The sequence below is a fragment of the Pogonomyrmex barbatus genome, unplaced genomic scaffold, assembly GCF_055798465.1.
Source record: "Pogonomyrmex barbatus isolate J1 unplaced genomic scaffold, ASM5579846v1 scaffold7, whole genome shotgun sequence".
NCBI classification, from domain to species: domain Eukaryota; kingdom Metazoa; phylum Arthropoda; class Insecta; order Hymenoptera; family Formicidae; genus Pogonomyrmex; species Pogonomyrmex barbatus.
In genome coordinates, this window is record NW_028297171.1 from 8687640 (window position 1) to 8714800 (window position 27161).

Here is a 27161-nt window from a genome sequence, read left to right on the forward strand (position 1 = left end):
TTCGGTGAACAATGAATTTGTACTAAATTTTATTAATCGTAATTAATATGCGTTGTGCATTCAGTATCGTATATGTAATATGTATTAATTTAAAACATATTATTGTTAAAATTAATAATCTGTGTACGGTGATGTTTATTTAAATTGAAAGGGAATATATATATATGTTTAATATTTTGCAAAAATAAAAGAGAAAGAAAGAAAAAGAGAGAGAAAACTATAAATAAATCCTAATTAATTTTTTATAATTTATATTGCGCGTTTGAAAGTGCTCATTTATTATCACAAGAAATACATTTATATTAAAATTTGTCATCTATAAATAACACACAAAAAGAATTTTAAATTTAATAAAATAATTTAATCAATAATTATTTTGTAAAAATTATTAAAATATTTTCAGATCAATGTTCCATAATTTACCTCGCAATAAATTGGAAATATTGATTATAACAAATAATAATATTTATGTATCGTACGTTATATTTATTGTTATTTTCAAATAGCAAATTTTTTGAAGGCAAACGATTCGCGCGTGTAAATAGCGAAGGCGCGGTGGTTGGCCGGTCCGCATTTCAGGATTAACAAGTCCGTTAACGGGGAAATCAAAGCGTTGCAGCGTTGTTTGATTTTTCTCCGCGTTTTTCCTAACGCGCGGGAAACGCGCGCGAATACATGCTCTCGCGCGACTTCGCATCGCACTGTTGAACCGTACGGACGGCGTATGTTTCCTCCAACCTTTTCACGGCGCCGCATGCGAGGCGTGACTTTCGACGTCCGTGTGCTTCCGTAAACGACGAAGTGGCAAACGACGTCGCGCGACGAGCGGAAAAACGGGACGGGTAAAAAGGTTACCGAGGCGGAAGAGTTTGTAAAGTCGATCGCGTCGAACTAATCGTGTGCACGTAGTGTGCACTGCATTTCCAATATCCACACGCACACGCTGCGTCGTTTGACTTTTCATCGCGTGATTAAAACGAATGATAAAATTACAAGTCTCCCAAAATAAATAGAAATAGTGATGCATTATTCTTCCAAGAATTCTGTTTCATTTCAATGTGTGTGTGTGTGTGTGTGTGTGTGGGGGGGGGGGGAGGGGAGAGGGTATACTAATTATAATTTCTAAAAATTATTTCTTAAAATATCTGTAAAATATCTGTAAAAATATGTTATAATAACGAATAGATCCACGATAGAGAAGCCATATTACTGCGTTAATATTGTTGCGTTCTCGAACAAATGTAGTACGGTAAAACGGTTACAAATAACTTTTATGAATATTTATGATCGCATGATATATTTTCAAGATATATAGAATGCAATAAAGACGACAGCGGGTCGGAGCAGTGCTGCATTTTATTACACGAGCGCGGTTAATAAAGAAATCATGGAGAAATGGTGGCGACCTCAACAGCGAAAAGAAATTGACGATAAAAGCGAAGTACAAAACGCATGGCCACGCGAATCGATAACTCCGGGAAGATAATTTCGAGGTTCCCGAGACAATAAAATTTATGGAGCAAGTTCACTGCGGGGAAAATTCAATCATAAATAATTCGCTCGGTTAATATCGATTGAAATCCGAGGTCCGACCGAGATGCTAAATTTAACCACGAGCTACGGAAAATTCCAGGAAAAATCAACCAATTAAAATTAGTACTTAACATTTTGAACAAACAATAAATTCCTCATAGTTTTATTATTTATTGGCATCAATAATATTAAATTGATTATCGATAATAATTCTAACTTTGGCATAAAACTGCATTTAATAATCGGTACTTAAAAAGTGAAATATATTTTTATATTTGCAAAAAATATTATGCAAAGAATCTTTTCTATAAAAACTAAATAGTTAATACCTACCTATTCTATGTCAGTTACAATCAATTCACTAAGAATAATCACAGCAAATTATGCTAATGCATATACATCTATCAACAAAGCGCTGCTAGAATTTACTGTACTTAATTTATGTTTGCTTAACTAGTTATATTTGTGTTACGTTCTATTTTACCACAACTAGTTTCATCTTTCTCAATTTATCGCACGTGCTTTGTACCAATTAAAGCTTACTATAACACGTTTATGATACGTTAGACGATAATACAATTATGTAATATCTATTTTAACTTTTTTTTTTATGTATCTGATGATACGCATGATCAATTCAATTTTATCCAATTTGTTGAAAATATATTTTATCGAGAAGGATTGAATGCCTTTTATTCAAAGTCCACGCGGATAGTGGAAGACCACATCGGGACATTTTCTTTCTGAAAAATATAAAATTTTTCAAATTTTTTTGCTAGTTTTTTATGCAGTATGCCGGAATGCGGCACCGTGAATAAAGCGCAACGTGTCGCCGTAATAAGCCGCAATTTCGAGAGGTATATAAAGTTGTCGCGATCTGCCGCAATATCATCGCGGTCGGATGCGTCAGTTAACGAGCACCGCACTCGCGCTTTCGCGAGCAAGCGGATGCAAGGCGCGTCTATGTGTACGGAAAACAAGAGAGAGAAATGGAGATTGAACGGGAGGATGCAATGAGAAAGAGAAGACGAGCGCTTTGAATGGCGAGCACCGTTCTATTGAACGTACTTCTTCGTCGTCTCGCGTCGCCGCAGTATTCGCGTATTAAAGTCTTTTGACGAGGACCAATTCGATCACCCGACCGGCTACTTGACTTCGTTGACCCGGTTTCCGGTTTGCCCTCGGTACGTACTCGATGCCTTCCTGCGATCGCCGTCGTCGTCGTCGTCGTCGTCGTCGTCGTCGTTGCTCCACGACGCGCTTCTATTCTCATCGAAAGATCAAACGTGCAAAGAGAGATCCTCGGATTTTATTTGAATCACTTACGCTGACGACGTTTTTACAATCGTCGTTTTCAAAATGCAACGTTTAAAAAAACATTCTCTGCACTTATTTACAAATACAAATTATGTCGGCATCGCGCAATCGCAGGTTTACAGAAACCTCAGCTTGCGCAAGTTGGCGCAAAAATAAAAGTCAGATAAAAATCGACGGCAATCACGATTTAACGTATTCGTACGGATACATGTGAATTTGCATTTTGGTCATGGCCCCATCTATCTGTTTCTCTTTTTCTCTCGTTTTCTCTCCCTTTTCGTATCCGCTGTCGATCGCGCAGTCAGCGGTCCGCTTCCGGTTACACAAGCGTTTGGCGGTACGGTAAACAAAACGTGGATGGAATAACTGCGTGAGGAAAAAGAGTCAATAGCCAAAAAAGAAGTGTGCTAATTGGATCGTTTTGTGTCAATCAACCCTTTCGCCTCCGGTATAGCAATTTCCCACGTACAACGATCGACTCGTATAACGACGGCGTTTTCTGCTTTTCGCGAAATTATATCAATAAAATGTCACCAGTGCAGTGTCACGTGAGTGTATAAGTAAAAATGGTAAACCAAGTCCCCCTTTTGGCTTCTGTAGTTAAAGTGAATAAATTCTATTCTACTAAAATTTCACCAATGTATTCCAAAATCTATTAATCACAAATGGAAGAAAAATAATTTAAAAAAATCAATTGTCCACCAATTCGAAGAATTGTTAACACAGAATTCTCGAGCGAAGTTAAAAATTGTTTAGGACAACGTCAGTGATGCTTGAAAGACAGCAGCGGGACGTGCCGTTGAACATTTGTCATTGTTTAGGCTGCAACATCTGCCATAGTCGAGATCGTCGTGCTCTGACTAACCACAGCGTTATTCCCTCAAGCAACGCGATCCTAAAGCAACAAACCTAATCGCGTGAACCCCATCGCTTTTCGTCGCTACGTTTACGCTGGTAACATCGTACGGAATCATTCACGAAACGTTTATCGAAACATTTGCGATCGCGATATAACACAGAAAAGATTACCTGTTACTTATCAATGAAAATTTATGATTAAAATGTTTTATGTAAAATCGCGACTCAAGACGTTCACTCCTCCCGTCTAGAATTTTTTAATTATCATTTTTTTTCGTTAATTGCACGTTCCATATATTTTTCGTAACAATGCTAATCATTTTACCTTATAATTTCGTCACTTTAGGTGATAATAATTTTGTTAGCGACGCACGCTCGTGCGTCATCGTTGAACTTTCGCTTCGCAAATTCCCATGGCTTATTGTTACGCCGGCGAGATGAATTGGCCGGGCATTATCACAAAATTAAAATTGATCCTTTGTTTACAATGCAGACGCTTCTCCGCCACCGTGTGTCAAACAGATGCTCGCTCACACGAGCGAGAGTGTTTCCAAAATATTTGCTGAACGCGCAACTAACTCGTTGAAAATAATAATGCTGCATCCATTATGAGATATGATAATGCATTAGAGGACACTCTACTTGTGATTATTATTCATCGTTAATTATCCGTTTATGTAATCAAAAAATATCTAGAAACATCCTAATCGCAACTCCCTTAATTAGATTTTATATTTTCGCAATAGTAAATATAGTTCACTCTCATAAAGGAATTATTTTTCATACTTCATACTTTTTTCATATTTTTCATTTTCATATTTTTTTGGGGGGCAAGAAGAATTTTTCACGGCGTTTTTTTCTTTTTTTTTAATAATTAGTAAGCATTCACAATAAATAAATAAATCTAAAATTCCTTTCAGGAAAATTTCAATTATAAAGATTGGATATGATTAAAAAACAAAGTTCTTCATATCAATTTCAATTTTTATAAATTTATATAAAGAAATCCACAAATTTTATTTTAATTAAAGGGTGTTTAGTAATAATCATCTCTTGTGAACAGGAAAGTTTTTTATTATTTTGTAAACTTCGAAATAATTCTCGAGATATTAATTTACAAAGCTTCGCAAATAATTAATGAACATGTTCTTTGTGTGAACAAACAGCCTGACTTTACGCTTGCAATTACACTTACAATTGTTGAGCGCACGGCAAGTTGTTTGGAGATGTGTATTATAACAGATACTGTATTATTTGTCATCTTCAAATATCTTGCTTGCAAGAGCAACTGCTCTTGAGGGCTAAATGCCCTCAAGAGTAATACTGACCTGTTTGTTTATCCAAATGCATGTTCATTCGCATTATTTACTATATATTTAATTATTTTGAAATTCGCAAATTACACAGAATTTTTTTAATCCGCTCTATCTTCACATTCACAAGAGATGACAGTTATTATCGAACTCTCTCTCACTCACGCTCAGTTTCTCTCTCTCTCTCTCTCTCTAAAAATATATACAAATGTTTATTCGTATCAAAATAATTATTTATAACATTTATGAATAATAAATGTAACATAAATGCATTGCATTTCTCATCATGCATCTGCTCGGTGACCTGAGAATCACTATGCCCGATACATAGCCCGGTTAAGTTAATCGACACAAAGTTGTACTATTGTACTATTGTACACATTCGATGACAATTAATCGACAGAACTGCCAAGGATAAAGCTCGCAATTCGCCTGTAGTTCGCGAATAATTGCATCGTTGAAGCAACCGAGAAGGAAAGACCAGATTGCAGAGGTTGACATTTTATGGATGCTGATTCGGATCGTCTTACTGATGCGAGAAATCAACGCACGCTGGCCGAAGTGCCAACTGAGACATTTCGCGACAGTGCCTCTTCCTCTAAATTAATCGCATATTCAACGAGACATTTACGATCATAATATTCATGTTGGCATATCGCTTTATCAATGAAATCGCTTTATCATGAATTCTAATTTGATAATCAATTTAATTTCTAAATTATACAGATCATATTTTCTTTATCATTAATTGTTCATTAATTTCTAACGTTAAAATGAAACCTTGCAATTGCCTAAAAAATTTTTTATCAAATTAAAAGAATCTCATTAGTGTCTCCGAACTTTTCCAATATAGGTCTTCAACTTGATAATTCAACTTTTAATTTAATTTTCCGAAGATTTAATAAAATTAAGTTAATTGGAATTAAGCAAACATAAAACAAATTTTTCAGTCAATTAGGAAATTACTTTTTTAAAGTGAAAATATAACATATGCCGTAGTTTTCTTTTTAATGTCATCGTAAATTTTCTAATTTCATATAAATGTTTTTCGCGTAATTCTCGAGATAATTTAAAATACGTTCAAGGAAATAAGTGCTTCATATCAATGATATTTTCGCCGGACACGAGAAATGAGAAAGTTTTTCATGGAAATATCTCGGATCATCAATGCCGATCACGTTCTCGCGGATCCTCAGAAATTCTAGAAAGCTCTTCCAATGTTGCACAGGCTCCTTAGATCCTTTGCGTTTCGCAAGAATAAATGCCAGGCACGAGGACGCCTTCATCTTTATTTGACAATCGACACAATGATGGCGCGTTCAAGAGAGAAATCTCGCAATACCAGGATTCGAAGATGCGCAAATATTTTCCCCCGAATAGAATAAAAGCAAGAACCCACAGAAATGTGTACACGTATGTGAGTATCTCATGCATTAAAATGTAAAACTCTTCTCTAACTACAGTTTGTCGAATTTAAATTTAATTTCCTGAAATTAAATTAAATTTCTCAACATTCCCAGAACATTCTTTCCGAACAAAAATAATTTATAAATTAAAGTATATTGCGAATGTATTTATAACATAAAATAAATTCTGATATTGATAATTGTATATATAAATTGAGTTAAACACAAAAATTTGGCTTAATCTTTTTATCATCAAATTATTTTTGAACTACTTTATTACTAATATATATAATATAATGTAAATAATATAATATAAGTAATATTTATCTTCGTGATGTACAGAATAATTTTTACTTTAAAATTATATAGTCGTTTATAAGTAAAAAATTTTTTAATCAAGTGTTAAAAATTAAAATGATTAGCTTCAACATTGATCTGTGTAATGAATTAATTTAATCTGCAATCCATTCTGCGGCAGCGAGTTTACAACGTTCCGTTAATTTCTCGCGGCGAAAATTCGTTTGTCCGCAATATTTTTCACGTAAAAAAAACTTCAACGAATCGCGAGGTAAGTTCGTTTCTCGTTGAAATTGTGCAAATTATACGCAATTTTGCGAACGTATATAAAGAAAATATGTGCGTGTTGGAATTCCATGAGAGACGAAAATAACGAGCGATGACGGCAATTTCGTTAGCCGTGAAATTCGCGATTGCGATACCGCCGAGCATCTTTATTAAATGGTTTCTCGCTCGGTGTCCAATTCAAACATTTTCGATCGAGCGTGACGTCTATTGAACGCATCATCGAGGAAACAAAGCGCAGCTATCGACTCGGGAAATGTGAAATTTCCACACGCCACGCGAGTATCGATTAGTATATATCCATGCGTTCTCGACCGGCGCTAATTTATGACGCGGCATTGCGCCACAGCTCGGAAGGCCGCGAAATATTCTGAGTGTCAAATTAGAGATGCGTGACAAATGCCGCAATAAAATATACCTCCGATTCTATCCCACTCGATTAAATTCCGCCGCGGACGCGAACGGCGGCGGTGTCTCTTAAACATTTCAGCCGATTTCTCATCTCGCTCCATTAATCTTGGATTCGCCGACTTTTATGAATCTAGTAAAAGTAATGTTTGATACCGCCTGAGTAACGTTTCATTATGTCTACAATAATTCTTTATACCTGAATTACTTCCGATAATTCTCTCTCTTCCGTTTTTATAAACCTGGCAATTATTCACTCTTTTCATTCGTTCATATAATGCTATAATATATGAAATTGGCTATCTATCTATATATATATATATATATATATATATATATATATATATATATACTTTTGTTTAACAAAGATCTCCGCGACGCGTGTGCAAATGTGCAATCCATTCCGTGCTTGATGAAAGATCGCGGCGCGAAAGGGCTAAAAGCGTTGTTGATGACGGAATAACGAGAAATTACTGTAGAAGGTGCAAGAACGGACTGCTGACTGTTCCATCTTTTTTTTTTTTTTCATTTCACCGTGCCGGAAGCGAACGCCGTGTCATCCGCGAGGGATTAAACTTTCATTTGCAATACATGAACGCTCGGCGGTGATCGAAATTTTCATGCAAATTCCAGATGACACAGGAGGGCGACAGGAAGAGAGAGAGAGAGAGAGAGGGGGGGAAGAGGCAGATAAATTGCATCCATGCGACTACCGTCGCGACGAGAGAGAAACAAAATAAACGCGCACGATAGAACCATCGGACGTAATTTCTTCCTCGGGACGGTGTTTCCTTCGAATGAAGCAAACGCGATATTTTGCACGAACGCCGTTCGGGAATTATTCAAGTCGCACGCAGAAGCGCCGTATTTCGCTCGCATCCGTCGAACGCGTTCGACCATTCTCTTTCTCCACGGTCCACAAATATCCATTAACATTCACACGCAACGTGTTCCCACCCACAACAATCGATGATAAACCGCAGACACGAGGAAGTTCAAGCGGATCATATCTCCGCGTGCGTTTGTACATTGCTTACCCTTCGATACAAATTTGTTACGTTAAACAGATTGTATTACAACGATCGTAAAAATTTCTCATTTCTTATTCTCTTTCGTCTTAAATAATAATCATTTCAAGTTCTTTTTCAAACAGAGACGTGTGGTATGTGTGTGTGTGTGTGTGTGTGTGTGTGTGTGTGTGTGTGTGTGTTCGGATTCATCTGGAAAACTCTTGCGAAATGAATTATTATTAAATAATTGTTTCTATTGTTCATATCACTAATAACAAATGTTTATAACAAAGTCGTATTCTAACTATCCCTCCTTTCAACATTTCAAATTTATCATTTTACTTTCTGGAAAGAAAAGGAGATCCTCTTCACGGTGCAGCTTAAACTGCAACAACTTTAAATCCCTTATTGTGTACTCGTGAGGCTGGATGGAGAGGCGAGGATTGGCGATGGACAGGAGATAGAAGATTCAGTAAATAGAAGAGCAAATAAAAAGATAAGAACAACGGCAGGCAGGGCAAAGGGAGGAAATTCAGGAGCGTGAGGGTGCGCCGACCACACCCTGCATGTACATCCGACTCGCATAAATACACTCTCTCCGTCTTTTTTTCTCTCCGTCGACAAATGTAATTTTCGTAGCGAGTCTTCATAGCTGGAGAAGTCGCCTCGTAATTTCTACCGCCATGAGTCTCCCAAGAAGAATATAAAATAAAAAATGCACGTCAAAAATAGAAAGAAAAATATAAAACTAGAAGACGTAAAATTGTTTTGCAAAATTTTCCAACAAGAATTCCCATTAAAAAATCATATATATATATATATATATATATATATTAATGCTTTATTCTTCGTCACGTTCATCGGATATTAACTATATTAACTATTTGTAGAGGAAAAGCGATAGGATTAAAGTGGCTGAATGGAGCCAATTGAAGGGCGTCTTTTCTTAACGAGTAGTTTCGCAAACCACTATATAAATTTGCATCGGGTACAAGGAGAACCGAATATGTTTCTCGTCCGAAACCGCGGGCGAACAAGCCAGCCAGAGCCATGCAAGCCAGCAAATTCAGTTACATCCTCCTTGATATAATGCCGAGAAAGGAATTAAACTCTACTCGCAGTTGGGAGTAGAGAGAAGCGTTACAATGCCGGAGGTCGAAGGAACCGACTTCTTTCCTCATTGATTTTAGATCATTTCGCAAAACAAATAAGAAAAAGCTATCACAGCATATCATTAATTCTTTTTCGCACATTCGAATTTTCCTCCGTTTTTTCATTTTCGGCGTGAAAATAATTGTTGCAACCTCTTAGACGCTCAAGTGAAGTTTAATCGAAATTGGAAAAATAAAAAAAAGTGTGACTTTTTCAATATTTTTTATATTAAAATTTAATAAAATTTTTATATTACTAATTTTTATTAAAAAATGTTTCAAATTTAAATTCAAAAGTGCATCGTCCGTTGAAACAGTTATGAACACGATCTTTACTTTTATTTCGACAATAAAAAGGAAATATTGTCCTCGAAACCGCAAACAAGAAAATAAAGAATTTAAAATCCGCTTTAAAGAGCGAAGTATTTGCTTCAAAGTATACTAAAGTATTCTTCTTGTACGTATAGAAACATTTCTTTTTCCTTCTTACTGTAGTGTAAATAAATAATTGATATTTACGGATTTTAAAAACGCTTGCACAATTATAACTCAAATAAATTGTAATTATTCAACGACAAAGTTCAATATTTGTGATGTTTTATTGAAACTTGATTACACAAATTCCAAACAAGTTTTAAACATAAAATATTAAATTTAAACAGCTGTGTTTGCCAAGAGAAAATAATGTTTGAAAAAAAAGACTTCCCATGTAACGACACTGCATGTAATTGATTTATAATTTTATTGTACTTTATAAAAGAACAAAATGAAAATTGTCAGATCGAATTTGCCACATTTTGGTGTATACGAAATAATAACGATTAATCTTCTGAATTCCGAGTTCAGTAATCCGATACGTATGTAGAACAGAATAGAAACTCTAGCGAAATGCTCGGCTTTCCAGACATATGATTTAATTGATGCTCTCGGAGCTTGCACAGCGCATACACGTGAAATTAGTTTAATGCTTGTTTCTGACAACCGTGTCATGCGTAATTCAGACGGCGTCATACCGTTCAAACCTATAGCCTGACAAATCACATCTCCTATCGAAATTAATACGTTCATTTACATTTCAATTTTGAGGAAATTTAAGAGACAGATGAAGTTCCTATTATATGAATGAATTTCCTATTATAAAAAATTTGACCTCCGCCATTCCAATTAATCAACCCGTCTATATTTATATTAATAAATTTCACGATTAATTAGCACGATAATTATAGTTATATATAACAAATATAAAATAATATTATTGTTATATTAAAATAATGATTAATAAAGTTTGAAATATTTTACGATAAAGTAATAAAACGTCTGTTTTTTTATTGTCAGTAAAAAACCGAGTTTCAGAACGGGGACATGTCATATTACTGTCGTGACTTTATCGTCAGTTGTGTATACGCTTTTGTACGCGCTGTGTATGTCGGGAAAATAAGCTAACAGTTAAGCGATTACCTCATAAAAGCCGGCGATCTCTTCACGGCACAGCCGGCGATGCTATGAGAAAATATAATCGCGTCTCATAGAAGCGATAAACCCCTTTCGGGACATAAACGCGACGCCGCCATACCAATTTGGAACCATTGCAAACTGGTACGACGTCTTGGAGCACATATCCGAAACGATACAAGCTGTCCTTATTCACGTATTCAACAATGACGACTCGAAAGTACGTAAATTTCCTGTAAAACACTTGAAGAGTCCCCTTCGTATTTTTCCACACACGATTCTTATTATTAAATATATTTATATCATCACCGTTCGAGAGTTTGAGAATTCGAGACTTTTATATTTCTTGGTTTCAGACCGCTTCGTTATTATGCTTATGCCGAAAAGGAAAATTATAAATTTTAGTTTGCACTAGGAGAGCTGGATGTAACTGATCTCACGCGAGAGCGCGACAGGCCTTTTCATTTATAGACTGCCTTTAGCGGGTTCACAGCGAAGATTACGAGGGACGAAGATTAATCGTTTCACGGTGCTTTGCGATGTCGGCACGAAAGGCTTCGTTCGCCCGCGGCACGCGACATTTTACTGTAATTATACGATAAAGAAGCAGTTATACCACCAGAGACGGTCTCTGATGCACCGATATGTTTAACTAAGAGAGATAATCAAGCCGATAAAAATTAAAGAAAAGCCGATATTGCAAAAAGCACGTGTGTGATGCAATATATTATTAATATAAAGTTAATTGTAATAACGTCAATTTAAATTTAATCTTTTCCATTGCTTTCGCTCGCCCGTTTAAAGTTTCTGTAATAAAAAGTGTATTTCGCCATCTGCGATTTCAATTGAACATGATATACACGTGCGCATATAAATGTCGCGAAACTTTAAAAATAGAGACCGCTGATTCAGTTCTATTCACGATCGAGTGAAATTCGCCCACGTTATTCCCGTACTTTCTGTTCGCTTATTCGATCATCGTATAAAATTGTCAAAAGAATGAACATCCCGTTTAAATCCGCGTTAATGAACAAGCGAATAAACCATCCTTGTTGTAATAATCGGAAAAATTAATAATAAAAGCCTGAAATTATTCTGAGAGTGAAATAAACAAAATCGCTCGACAACAATTAATAATTCGCTGAAGATAATTGATTTGATTAAATCAATTCTAGTTATTATTGCACACTTTCTCATGCGTGTTTATTTCGGACTCTTGTTTTCCGACGAACTGTGACTGGGTCCGATTTTTCGTGAACGGCGCTCAGTTTAAGCGACGAAGTTGTCGACCGGGCGTCGCGTCGCCGTCGGTTCGTTAAACCGTTGTCGTCAAGAAGATTTGCGTGTCGTGAACTTATCGCGAAATGCGGGTGAACAATGACGGCGGCGTGGGTGGACATTTGTGCGTGCATGCAAATCCGCGCCGGAATCTCGTCACGTGGTGTATTTAGGTTAATCCCCAAATCAGTTTCGCCCAGGTTGATAGAGCCTTATGGCGAGGCACTTCGCATATAACCATAATAATAATTATATGATGTGTGTCATTAAAATTATTACAAAATGTTATTATTTAAGCCTAATATTTTAAAATGTTTAGAGTTTATTCAAAGTATGCATAATTCATTTTATTTGATAATAACAATAAAATATATGAAAAGAATTTGTTGTATTCTGTGTTCATATATTTTTTTATTTTTATTACCTATATGTCAATATTTTCCTTAGTTTAATGATTTAAAAAGTTGCCTTTATATCTTCCTCAAATTTCACAGAGAAAAGATTTGTTGAAGATGAAAAAATAATTTTTGTATAAAATAGCGACTGACTAATTCAACGAGAATGAACGTTACGAGCTTTTGTAAGAAAATGACTCATTTCCGCGTGCCTCAGCCGGAAATTCTGCTGTAAATTCAACTCGCGTAGGTACCTGCATTTCCGTATACAGGATCCGTACTCGGGCTCTCGCGGTTTGACGACAGCAACAGCAAACTTTAAGTACCTGGCGATTAAATCTTACTTCGGCGTATTCGAGGATTAATGCCGCCAGTTGGTAATGGCACACTTGCACGGATCCGGTCGTTACAGAATTCAATTTATTTTGTACGAAATAAATGTGGAGTTTTCGTAAGTGAATGAAGTCGACATATCAAAGTTTTTCCCGAGAAAAATGGATCACATTTTTTATTTTGACGCTTGTCTTTTCGATCGTAATAATAGACCATTTATTCTTAGATAAAAACAGACCGTATGTCTATTTTCGTTGTCCTGAATCACGAACTTGTGAGGGATACGTTAAGCTTGGGTAAATAAGGTCATGTAAAAAATCAGCATAATATGCAGCGAAAACAAACGTTATAATAAAACGCCTCTATAAAATAAATGTAACTATAGCGAACAGTAAAATTGATCAAAATAAAATCTGAATAAATAAGTCGGAATATAAAATGTACTTAATAAATTATGCGTTAATTTATAAGTTATACAATTTATAAAAGTCATATAATCTAGAAACGCGATCTAATTTAGTTATAATTCATGTCACTGTTATTACTTTATTCGCAAAATTATACAGAAATGTAATGAAGTAACGTGAATATAGCATATGTCGTGGTTGTCGTAGAAGTTGCATATCGCGTGCAGCGAAATTTAACGACGACAATTAAATTATACTAATTTTGATGACGCGTTCGATGTCGCGTTCTATCGACCAAAATTCATTTCACATGTGGCAGTAATTTAATTGAATTCCGGTGGCATCGCCATTAATTGAGAATTGCAGGGCCAATTTTTTTTATCGTGATTAAATTTCTCTTTGATGAGACTGTCACGATTGTCGCATCAATCGAGAAAACAATGGCAAAAAGAAAGATAATGAAACGAATCCGAGTAGCTTTTGATTTCAAACTAGAATATTTAATTGAAACGTTATTTTTAACTAGATTTTAACAAATTATGCCTTTCTTTTTTTTTCTAGTTTTTGTAATACAAAAATCTATTTCATAAAATTAGAAATAACAATATTATTTTCTAATTCTATATTTTCGAACTACAATGTGCAATTTTTTGAATGTATAAAGATTAATTAAATTAGTATTAATTAAATTAGTAAAAATAATGTGAAAAGATTGTAAAAAGCATTGTTAAAATCATGACATTTCATATTAACATTGTGAGTAAATTTTATAAATAAATGTCAAAATTCAGTTTTGTATGATTTAGTATGTTATTACAAAATCTCCATTTCATAATGAACACCGATATTGAAATTCACGCTAGAATAACGAAAAAAAGAAAGGTAGACAGCCCGGCATTATTGTCTGACTTTCATTGTCGGACGTCATTAACTTAATACAAACGCGTGTGAGAGAACGGGAGGAAATAACCGAGATTAAAATCGAGATAAATAGTGTTTCTTATCCGATGTATACAAGAAATAGTACCGACAAATACAACGATTAGAGATAGCGGAAAAAACATCTACAAGAAAGATTTGTGATGAAAGATTATTTCTGCAGCAAACAGCTCAGCAGTTTTGTTTTTTTTGCAATATCTATTTAAAATCTAAAAAAATAATTAAATAATATCGGTAAATTTATAATTTATTTTAAAAATATAAATAATTTATTCTAATTTAAGAAATTGTGTATATAGAATATTCTTTTTTCATATATTTTATATTAAAAGATACTTAATATTTTTTAACATATTTTAATCTTATCATTTGTATTAAAGGTATTTTTATTAAATGTCTTTGTCTTATTTAAACACCATTTCAATTGTTAAATTGAGAAAGAACGAGAGAGAAAGAGAGAGAGAAGCAAACTTTCGATAAAATTAAATTGGTTCGATCAAATTACTTCGGTGAGTGTTTACACATTAAACTATCGAATCTGCATTCGTGCACCTGCAGTATCTGCAGTTAAAGCACATCTTAGCCTAATTACAGTCTCTTCCCATTAAATTAAACTACATTCGCGCAAGAATCTCTCAGTTTTAATTCCAATACGAGAGAGATTTACTTGGATTAGATTACGTTAGTCAGATTAAACTTTCTACGCTTGCACATTCTACAATCTATCAATCATTAAAGGAAATTATAATTTCAAACTATTTATATTAAGTATCAATCTTAATATTTCAATCTTCAATATTTTCAAGCTTAATATTTGTAATGTATATTATGTAAAATGTACATGTGTATATGTGTACATGCACAAATACACTTACATCAATAATAATATATCATTCTATATTTTTTCGATTTACTCGATTGTTCTATGTTAAAAAATTCTACGTAATCATACGTACAATATTTATAGAAAAAGCCTCATTACCAAAGTAACGAATTGAACTCTATATTGAACTCTATTTAATCGCGCGCGGGAGATCATCCTCCCGAACAGCGATCTAAATCACCGTCAGATATATAACGGTCATGGCGGACTCCTCCTTCGTCGGTTTAATTAGACCGAGTATAAACGAGGGGCTTTATGTAAACTGAATTATCGTGACGACCCGATTAGATTCCCGTGAATAGCCTTATGTTTTATGCCTCATGTCTGCGGAGAGAGTTCACCGTCGATGCGATGCCGACGTCGCATCGCGTCGGACGTGCACCCGGTTACCGGAAATCCCGTCATCTTTATTCCGTCAACGTCGGTAAAACGCATGCACGCATCCGCGTGATGTACGTACTCAATCTCCGCGAGGTGTAAAATCCGGGAAAAACGAAAACAAACCTTCCCGGGGAATAGGACCCGCAGGGAAATTTGCATGCCGTAGTAGTACGTTTGCATTCAAATGCATCGTGCAACGATAAGACATACCTTAAATCGTGCATAGAAATAACTTCCAAACAGGATAGAACGTAATACCGTACTGTAAATAAAATAAATAATATAAAAAAATTAAAATAACAAAAATTTTAATCGAGAGTGTTCCGCTTGATCTATTTTCATTAATTTCGGGGCCGAGGAAAAGATTTATAATAATTACTATTGTAATATGAGGTGTTAACGGGTCAAAGTTAAATTAACTCGCATTTTATTAGATTCACCTGGTATATCCATCAGTATGTATAAAACCGGGGAACGTAACTCATTTTATGAAAATGTAATTAAGCGAGTTTGCATTTTGCAAATTCACTAAAACGTATGCACGATAATATCTGATTAACTTTACGATAACACAGGACAGTAATGGCGCACACCATTAATTCCTACTTCCGATTTACACTTTGTGAGATTTAAATGTACTCAATCAGAGCCGGCCATGATAATATCGACACGTATGAAATATTTACGAGCCTATAACTGGAGCCCTGGCGATTCCGGCGCGTTCGCCTGGAACGATTATGTAAAGCGCGGAGCGAAGTAACGCGAGATAAATTTGATCGCGATAAAGAGATTAGCGTTCCGTAATGCGTATTGCAAACCCAGCAGCCGAGCTGATCGTTGCAATCGAAAAGCTGACCATATCATCCCCCTCTCCTAAGAAAAGGGAAATAACATAACAGCCTTTCACATTCTTATTTATAAGACATTAGTGAGGTGCTTTTGCATTCTTATCGATGAAACGTTTCAGTCATAGAAATAAACGTGTGTGTTTAAAGATCATTAGAAATCAGATTAATCATATTCCTGAATTGATATTACATCGAACGTTGGAAAGTCGGAGGAATTTATTTATATTTATAGGTGTGCGTAACTCGCGCGATATTTCCGAACGTGGTTGATCGCACGGAGGGACAATTTTTGATCGGCTGATTCGCGGAGGCTTCTTCATCTCCTTCCCTCTGTTCTTCCTCTACTCCTGCCTGGCGGTTCCAGAGTTCTCGTAGACCGGGCTAGTCGTCAACCCCGTCCCCGTCGGTGGAAAGGGGCTATTTTTGTAAAGGCCTATATTTAGCCGAAACTTATTCCAAGAGCAGCCTGCTGCATCGGGTCACCGGACGAAATCACGCGCGGGGCACCGGCTTCTGTTTTGTGTGTATAAATGCGATCCCGCCCCAGCGCCGGCAAACGAGTCGTGTCCAGAAAAAGGAGACCCCGGCACGCACCGGCACCCGGCTGGTGCATCCACAGAGTGCATCCACCCTCGACATTCGTCTCGCGAATTTTCGCGACAGCCGCCGCGGCCTGAATGCGCAGACATTTATCTGGAGTAACGCAAGCCGCTCGGATTATACAAGGCGGATCGTCGAAATAAAACGCGAACGCTTCGTTCTATTGAAAGAAAACGTTTTTCAAAAGTGTAAGAGAAATATAAAGAATTGTAAGATAAAAATGTCGTTTTCTTAGCGAAAGCTTGATTTGACACTCGGCATTGATAAAATACTTGATATTAAAAATTATGAAATTTAAAATAATGATATTGAACGATTCTGAATAAAAAAATTGAATCGAGCGTTTTGTTAAAGGATCTGTCCAACTAATATGTTTTGCAAGAACGTAGCCGGCATGTCGAGTAGTCCGTAATATGTTTGTTGTAACTTTGATTTAACCGTAATAGACACGTAGTTGGAAATGCGAGCGTCGCTTTGCAAAATGATGTCATACGCCAGCAGTCACGGTAATTTCAAATTGCATCTCTTCGAATATAATAAAAAAATATGAGATGCATAATGCGACTCGCGTTCGGTAGAAGTTTCTACATCTAATCAAGATGCGCGACATGCATTACGTAGAATGAATTTGAAATATTGCTGTGATGTAAGCTCGAATTTTCGAAATTGCTCTGCGAAAAGATTTATGACAACTTAAAAGTCTTATCTCACATGCTCTTTTCTCTCTCTTCTCTAACGTATTTTTTGCCTCTTTTTCACTTTAAACAGTCATCACTGAAAAGTGAATTATTAATCGTAAAAGTTAAATCAAGGAAGATACAAAGTAATCTTGATTCAGCAATCGAATCAATTATCTTGATAATTAAGCTTGATTAACCAATAGACTTGTTTATTTAAATAACAAAACTTTGTTCTATATGCAGAATTCTTGTGAAGTCTCTCGGCGCTGAGATGATCGAAGAAACTGTAAGTTGCCTTGTTCCCAACCCATCAACGGACAACGAAATTAACTAACGTGCCTTCCTGGGTCAAATGCATTCCTGCTGAGCATGTTTAACGTCGTCAATAGGACCTCTCGAGAACCGTCAGGCGGTGACTAATCATTAGGGTCTAGTCATAGTTTCCCGGACGACTCGCCGTCTTCCAGAGGTCAAGTGTCGTCTTCGTCCACGTCGTCGTCATTGCTCGCAACAACGAAATCATAGCAGGCACTGTGCGAACGCACAGTTGCCATGCGAGATCTACGATTCACAACGATCACACGCGAAATCATCTAAATTTGTAATTGGAGCCCTGAAACTGATTTTACGATTTACGATGATGTCGCGCGTGAAATTTTAGGGTAATAAATTTTAATTATGTTTCCTTTGTCTGAGATTTTCCACCTTGGTTTCAAAATTAAAACGAAAAATATTTAAGAAGCACGGAGAAAAAATATAAAATCAAAATGTAAAATAAAAAAATTTTTAATTCAAGAATGTCATATCATAAGATGTTTATTAATATTTTGATTTAAAATTTTTATTTCACATTTTGATATCATATTTTTTGACCTCGCGCTTCTTAAATATTCTTTTATAAAGAAATGAGAGAGAGAAAGAGAGACAAGACATCTAATTTAACTAACTTTTCGATTTTTTTAATAACCGAATTTAAAAACGAACATTTAATAACCGAAGTTAAAAACGACAATATCAAACATTGTATTCATGTCTATATTTATATATGATTCGTCCTGATTAGGTGTGTGTTATTTTAACATTATTATTTGTCAAACTGATGTTACAAAAAATATTTATTTTCTACATGATTATAACACAGAAAGATATTGTTAGCAAATCATTAAATGTCCGTAAAGAGTAAAGAGACTAATAGATCAGTTTGACAATAAATATTTAATTGCTAAATTTTATCTCTGATTCGTTTCAAGAAAAATCTTTGCTCTCACACTGTAAGTAACATATCCATTATTAGATTATATATGAGAAAAGATTCTCATGTTTTCTTATTAAAAATTTCTTAATAAAAAATTTTAATAATTAAAAATGTGCAATATAAATTTGTGCACAGAAAAAAGTGAAGACAATTTTCACTATTTCATCAGCAACATAAAAAAAAAGGAACCATTTGATAAATCTCTAAAAAGAGTTATATATAGACAAAAAATCGATAATATCAAATTGCTGGCAAATTATTTTTAAATACGGTTATTTATAGTCTTTTTAATATAACACGAAAAAGTGATAAACATTATTTGCGGACAATTTCTTTACCTTAATATTTAGTCACGAAAATCATAAGGCGCAAACTCGACATTACGCTACTTCTCGAAATACTAGAAATATCTTTTTGTAAAAATTATGTACAAGTTCAATATATCTGCACCGGGTACGTTCTCTTATTTGGAAAACACACGACGGATAATAAGAAAGAATATTATATAATATTTTATATAATATTATTATGTAAAATATTATATAATATTAATATTATATAATACTTTATGCGTTCTTCAACATTTCTGTACAGAGTAATCAATTTTAATCATTCTTAATATATATTTTGCAGAATCTTATTCATATGAATCAAGGATTGTTACAAACATTAGGAATTTCACATCCAATTCTAGATATTATTTGTGCAATTGCGCAAGACTTTTCACTGAAAGGGAAGATGGCGAGTGTAAACAAAGATGGCTATGGATGTGGATACGTATTCATTTTATTACAACCAGACATTACAGATGATATTATTATCGATCTCTTAAATAGATTAAAAGCACAGAATTTCTGCATTTCGGTAACCAGTTTGTGTGGAAAATGGAGCGGAGTGAGAATTGAATAGCATGTGTCATTGAGATTAATAACTTAATAAGAGTGACTAAACATAAACAATTAATTTATGTGTATATGTATATGTATATTAATAATTGATACATATTAAAATTATTACACATACGTATAATACAAAAAATTACATATACACGGAAAGTTCTGCTGGCAAATCTAAAAATCTGATCAAATATAGATCTGAAAATATTTCATATTATTATTAATAATTAAAATTATTAATAATAATAAAATTATAATGTAGAACGCTTAAAGATAACAATACTGTATAAAAATTGTTGATCTTATATAGCAATCAATCTGAATGTTATACATAATAATTTTGAAAAGACTCAATAAAATTATTTTCAAATCTACCAACAAAAATGTTTTTTTCTTAATAATAAACTCGTACGTATTGTCCACATATTAAATTAATATATATTACACATTAAAGGAGAAGCATTGTAATAATTTTACGAAAAAGAGAAATAATTACGATAAAAGCATCCGTTACACGGTAAAATCGTATGTTGCGATGCGAGTTGCATAATTATTTATTAATTTCATGTTGCCAGGTTCGCGTAGGTTCACAATTCGACATTGTCACCGCTATGAAAACGTAATTTAATCTCACCAAAGCTGAACGATTTGCAAAACGCGTTGAAATTATTCAACGGTGATTAATAACGAGAAATATCTGACATTTGTACCCCGTACTGCTCGCGTGCCTTTTAAACGAACAAAAATCGAACGCGTTAATTTCACGTAATTTCACGTAATTGCGAGGCTATTTATTGTGCGGAATGAATACTCGGTTTTTCATGGAAATCGTATCGTATCGACGCACGCTTTTTATCGGCTCGCACGCTTGCAGCAGCCACTGCGTCTTTCATAGACGCGTGAAATATGGTGTAGCGCCGAGATTTCATTTTCCAGGGTATATCCATCATTTTCGAGGAGTGAGGGATGAGAGGGGATACACACAGGGAGGACGTCCCGAGTTCATTAATTAGCCCGTCATTGTCGATGTTTGAGGAAACTTAGGAAAAAATCCCCTTTCAACACGTACACACATACACATACACACATATACATATGGAGACTGAAAGTCTTTCTACTCGCGTAAAAAAGCTCCTTCGTTCCGAGCCGAACAACGGAGCTCCTTGTGCCGACGAAAAGGCGCTCTCCATACTTTTAAGCGCTCGTAAAAATCGCGCCTCGCTCGTACAGCTTACGCGGAAAAGAAGAGAATAGGAGACGTCGGCTAGATTCGACGATCGCTAAGTAGACCCGGAGACGGCCCAGAGATTTTTTTAAGAGAGAGAGAGAGAGAGAGAGAGAGAGAGAGAGATGCAAAATATGAAATTAAGAGCGATGGGTGAACACAGTCTGAATTTGACTTCTCTCGGTCACTTCTCTCGGTTAACTGACCCGATGGAAGTCCAAAAGCAAGATTGATGATTGAAGGGCCACTTGACCGTCGCGTTTCTAACAAGTCGAGGGAACCTCGTTTAAGATTCTAAAATACTCGCGTTCATCGCCTTCCTGAATCACTGCCGGGAAAGCAGCGACTTCTTTACCGGCCCTCCAAGTCCGCCATTGCGACATTAATTTTCCTACTCGACGGAGGTGTCTCGTGAATCATCGATTTAAACGTGAGGGTTAGAGGAAATTAGACCGTCAGAACGTTCGCTTTTACGCAACAGCGAGACGAATATTCCTCAATTCACAAGACTAATACCCGATAATATCAAACATAGAGAATCTAAATAGAATATTTAATATAATTTCAACAATTAAATTTAGAAGTTAATATTACGTAATTAATTATTACAATGGTACAGTTTACTTTAAATATATTACGACATATTTTTTGTCGAGTCATAAAATGCGTAAAAAATTTCTTTTAAAAGCTATTTTTGACAGGCAATTTAAAAGAGAAATAGATACAGTGTATAAAATATAAATAATAAGTATATGATAACATAAATATAGTATATAACAAGAAAAGCTAGTTATGAGATACGTTATGCGTGTATTTACATTTCTCGCCAAAAGAAATTATATTGTTTGTTTCCTATGAGTCAAATTATCAGTCATATGTTGTCTGTCATACACATAGGACGTAGAGGCAATCTTTCAATTTGGTAAGAAGAAACGAATTCCATATTAATGGAATTATTAATATAACTGTCGAGTCCACCTAACATTTATGTAATAAGTACTATCAATATTGTAAACGGTATTATTAATTTGTAACAATTTAAATACAATTTAAATACGTTAAATGCATTAAACGATATTTAAATTTATTTTATAAATACATCTGATCTTAATACTAACAGATATAAAATCTCAACTTCTCTTTGCATCAATTATATATAATTAAATTTTAATTTTTCATTTAATAGTTAAGATTCAATTAAAAACTGCAATTTTTTATTCTTCATCTGGTTTTTACATGTATTTATAAATTTATCTTTTCTAATTATATTTTGTATTTCATTATCTTTTTACATTCCATTATTATCTCTTAGCTTCTTTTTAACTCTTATAATAAATATTTTCCGTTAATCTGATTTTATTGATTTGTCCTTCTATGTCAACAAATCATTATAGTCTAATGTAAAAATATAAACTTTTAAATAACTAATTATCGCATATACAAGTTTAAATACAAATAATTTGTCATTAATTTTAGATGAAGACATATTAATTATCACCAAGTGAATAAAAAAATACAATTTGGTCAGATTACTAAACAAAAGAGTAAACAATGTTTCATATTAGACAATTATTATGGATGATTATCTTCGCAATTTTAGTTTTACAATTAGGTAAGCTTATCTACATCACTGAAACAAAATAAATATATATGTATATGTATATAAATCACAATTATAATTAATAACTAAATAATACATAATAGAGAAAATATATAATAATCCAAAATTTAATAAAAAATAGCTATGTATCATAAGTAATAAATAGTGTTATAAACAATTATATAAAAAATATCGAAAAGCACAGAATAATACAAATTATGTAATTATTTATTTTATATTTTCATTTCTCATTTTGTTAGTACATTCCACAATCTAAATAAACATATGAACATATTGAACAATTCTCCGTATTATTATGTGTTTATATTTTAATTAAACTTAAAATTAGTAAAATAAAATCACTTTATTGTTGTAAAAAATTAATTTATGTTTTTATGATTAAGTTTATTATTTTATCATTTATCTTATTCATAATACATGTTTATTTTTAATAAAGTAAAAATTTTTTAAAGTAATAAATACCTATTATTATTAAAATTATCTTTATAAATTAAATATAATTAATTACAAATTACAAATTACAAATTAATTACAAATTACAAATTGTTGTTGTTATTCTTTCAGCTATCATATCAAAAGACGTATCAGCATTAATAAATAAAAACAATATAATAAATAATAACACTGACAATAAAAATGTGGCTTTAGATTTAGAAATTTTAGTAAAACCACAATTAATAAATATTGAAGATATAATAAACAATAAAGAAGACAATAAAAATCTGACTTTATTTACACTTATAGATATTTTACCACAATATGATAAAAAAAGAACAATCACAATTATAGAATTAACAAATAATAATAATACAGTGAGCATTAAAGATATGGATTTTATAACTGATCTTTTTTTCATATTTTTTCTCGCAACATTCTTGGTGATGCTAACATACATATGTGTATGTTGCTGTATTTTGTAAGTTCAATTTTTTTTAAATATATTTGCTTATGCTTTTATAATTGATAATTACAGAATAAAAGATATATAAAAAGAAAAATCAAAAATATTCTAGTAATATATATTCCTGATATAATATTTCTAAAAATATAAAAATCTTTGTCATTTATAAAAATTCTTTTTTGCGGAAAGTCATTTAATGTTTTCTTATTTATCAACTATAAGATTATTGATATTTGATATTACAAAGATTTAATTTTGTTTTAAATTACTTTGGATCTATAAAGAACTTATTCGCTCGTAAAAGTCAAAGAACATACACACATACATACATATATATATACATACATATATTGTATATGTACATATATGTACGTGTATATATGTATGTGTATATATATGTACATATTAATTATATATATGTAACATGCAATATTATATATATATATATATATATAAAATAAAAAAATATATATATATAATATTGCATGTTACATATATATAATCAAAACGTACATATATACACGCGCGCGCGTCAAAGTAATATACATACACACATACATACATACAATGTATATATGTAATATATATTTTATATATATATATATATATATACATATAAATAAATTATATAAATTTATTATTATATAAATATATATATATATGTATAAAAATTATGTTTAAGTTCCTGGCATTGCTGTAAAAATTTCTCCATGAAAGTGATTATTCGCTGCATTCGATGCATTTATCGGTTTCTTTGGAGGAGATATATGCAACAACGTAGATATCGGTAATTACAATTCAAATTAGTATTTTACCAAAAATGAATTTTCTAAACTATTTTACGTTTTTCAACAAATTTCTACGTGAAAATTACTAATCATACTAAAAGAAAATGTTAAATTAAGTCATATTAATAAACTATATCTATTAAATTTCAGTCGATAGATCGAGAAGGTATTCCATTATCTTTTTTACACAAGGTTCAGGCGAAGAAACTATTAATCGTTACCAATGCGTAATTAAACATTTTTAAAGTAAGTAATATTACATTGAAGAAAATTATGCGATTATATGTTATCTGTAAAGATAATAATATATAATATATATTTATATAAAACATTGGATGAATACAAAAATAAAAAATTTTTTTTAAATCAAACTTCTAATTGTATGATATATGTGAGATTCTATTTTTCTATCTTCTTAATGTAGAATATCTTCTTGTTTGTATTTACAATAATCTCAAATTGATTTAAATTAATTATTATACTTTATTTGTGTGTGTGTGTGTGTGTGTGTGTGTGTGTGTGTGTGTGTGTGTGTGTGTGTGTGTGTGTGTGTGTGTGTGTGTGTCATGTATTTGATAGAATTTTTATCTCACAAGTTATTTTTATTATGTTTATTTTGCTCTTTTTATCTTGTTATTTTTTTAGAAGATAATATAAAATACATTTAACACAATGTTGTTGTTGTAATAACATAATGTTAATTCTTTCTTGTATATACAAATTAATATTTGTCCAATATCAAATTGACTTTAAAGTTATTCTTTCTATTAAAACTTTATCTCGTTATTTATCACTTTTTCTATGTTGTATTATTAATAATTACGTACTAATTCTAATTTTTAACAATCTATTTTTTACAGCAGTTATTTCATCCAAAAATAGGACTCAATTGTTATTACAATTGGCAATAATTCATTAAACTATAATACTATAATGACAACTTGCGAAATGAATTCCTAGCAATGCATTTCTAAGTATTTTTTTTAATAATATTGTATTATAAAAAAATATCTTATATATATAAACCTTAATAATATAAACTTTAAATATATATAAATCTTAGACGTTAAGAAATTTTAACATTAAATTTAATAGTAAATATTTTTATAAAATAGTATATTATACATACAATTAACATAAATCTTGAAAATAAATCTTTTAAGAAAATCTTAAATTTATTAATGATAAAATACATCTATTAAACTACAGTCTAAAACTTACAATATTAATTACAGTGACAATATTACTTTAATAATAAGATAATATAAGATAATTAATACGCTTATTAAGAATACAATTTTAATATTATAAATTTATTGTTAAAATTAATAAATAGAATTATAAAGTATCTTTATGACTTCGTTTAAAATATAAACGCATTTTGACGTTTATTTAAATTGTGTTTTAAAATGTTTTCATAGTGAGTTATTTACTATAAAAGTATTAGAGTGAATATAGCATAATTTTTAAATAAAGAACAATTTAAATAATTTAGGAATGCAAAAATTTTAATGGACACCAATATTGTTAAGATGTAAATAAATTTGTGTACTTCTTCATATTGTAGCATATTATCAATATCGTTTAATAATATTATCAATATTAAATAATTATAATACGCATATTAAAATTACATGTAAAAATATATATGTATATAAATAAAATATACATACATATTTAATGTATTCAAATGTTATATACATTTATCAAATTATATAAAAATATCATTGATTAATAAGAATTATTTACATTAAAATTATAAAATATTTGACATGAGCTTATCAGTGTTCTCAATTTTTTGTATTAGATTATGAAAACATATAAATAAAAATTATCGAAAGACTTAGATCATTAATTTATGTTTATGTTACCCAAATTTTTTTTATAGAAATTAACATTATATAGAATTAATTATAACTGTAATTAATTACAGTAATAATTATTTCATATAAAAGTGATAATATAACGTGTATAATATGTGATACTTGTGATATGCATTTTGTAACGATCTCAATGTATATATATGAATATTATAAGATATAAGATAATTTCTTGCAAATATCAGTAGATTATATTGAGTACGTAATTATGTATGTGTATATAGAATATATATATTCTCTGACACACCATCATATATACAAGCTATAGAGATAAGTTTTTTAATTTAAACTTTTTTTTGGTTTGGATTGGTCACTGTTGAAAGCTTGCATCAATATCACATGAAAAAAATTCCTTAGTTCTTTTACAGATTCTGAAGTATTTCAATTGAAAGTATTTCATTCAATGCGCACACACATAAGATAAATTTCTTACAATTAGTAACGCCTCGATAGTATAGATTCAAAATTGATATTAAATTTAATTAGATTAAAATAATAATTAATCATTAATATATGAAATAAATAAATTATTATTACAATTCGAAGAAAGTGTTTTCATCAATTTTTTTCGACCTTGTACGAATATGAACATGACGCAAATCCTCCTTTATTCGTTTGATTCTTTGTGCGGAAGGTCAATGGTGACATGTTGCCTCTAATGAAAATGGCACGGAAACAGTGATGAAATTGTCTGCGTTACAAGATTTTTAATAAACGCATCATATATCCGGATAGGAGAATCGTTGCGGTTTATCGTATGAGTCAGCGGGAGAGTCGTACGCGATTCCAGAGTGTCCATGAAGGTGGTTTCAGATCGACTA

The 27161-nt window shown here is 32.3% G+C and overlaps 1 protein-coding gene and 1 long non-coding RNA gene across 4 annotated transcripts in view; one reads left to right on the top strand and one right to left on the bottom strand.

Annotated features, from left to right (window-relative positions):
• The window catches only part of Mmp2 (Matrix metalloproteinase 2), a 187830-nt gene that overhangs the window by 124580 nt on the left and 36089 nt on the right, over positions 1 to 27161 (bottom strand). The window lies entirely within an intron of this gene.
• Positions 21997 to 26306, top strand: LOC105434043 (uncharacterized). Its single transcript, XR_016140932.1, has 6 exons — positions 21997 to 22072; positions 22627 to 22762; positions 23336 to 23687; positions 24355 to 24459; positions 24611 to 24706; positions 25321 to 26306. It is a non-coding gene; the product is annotated as an uncharacterized LOC105434043 (long non-coding RNA).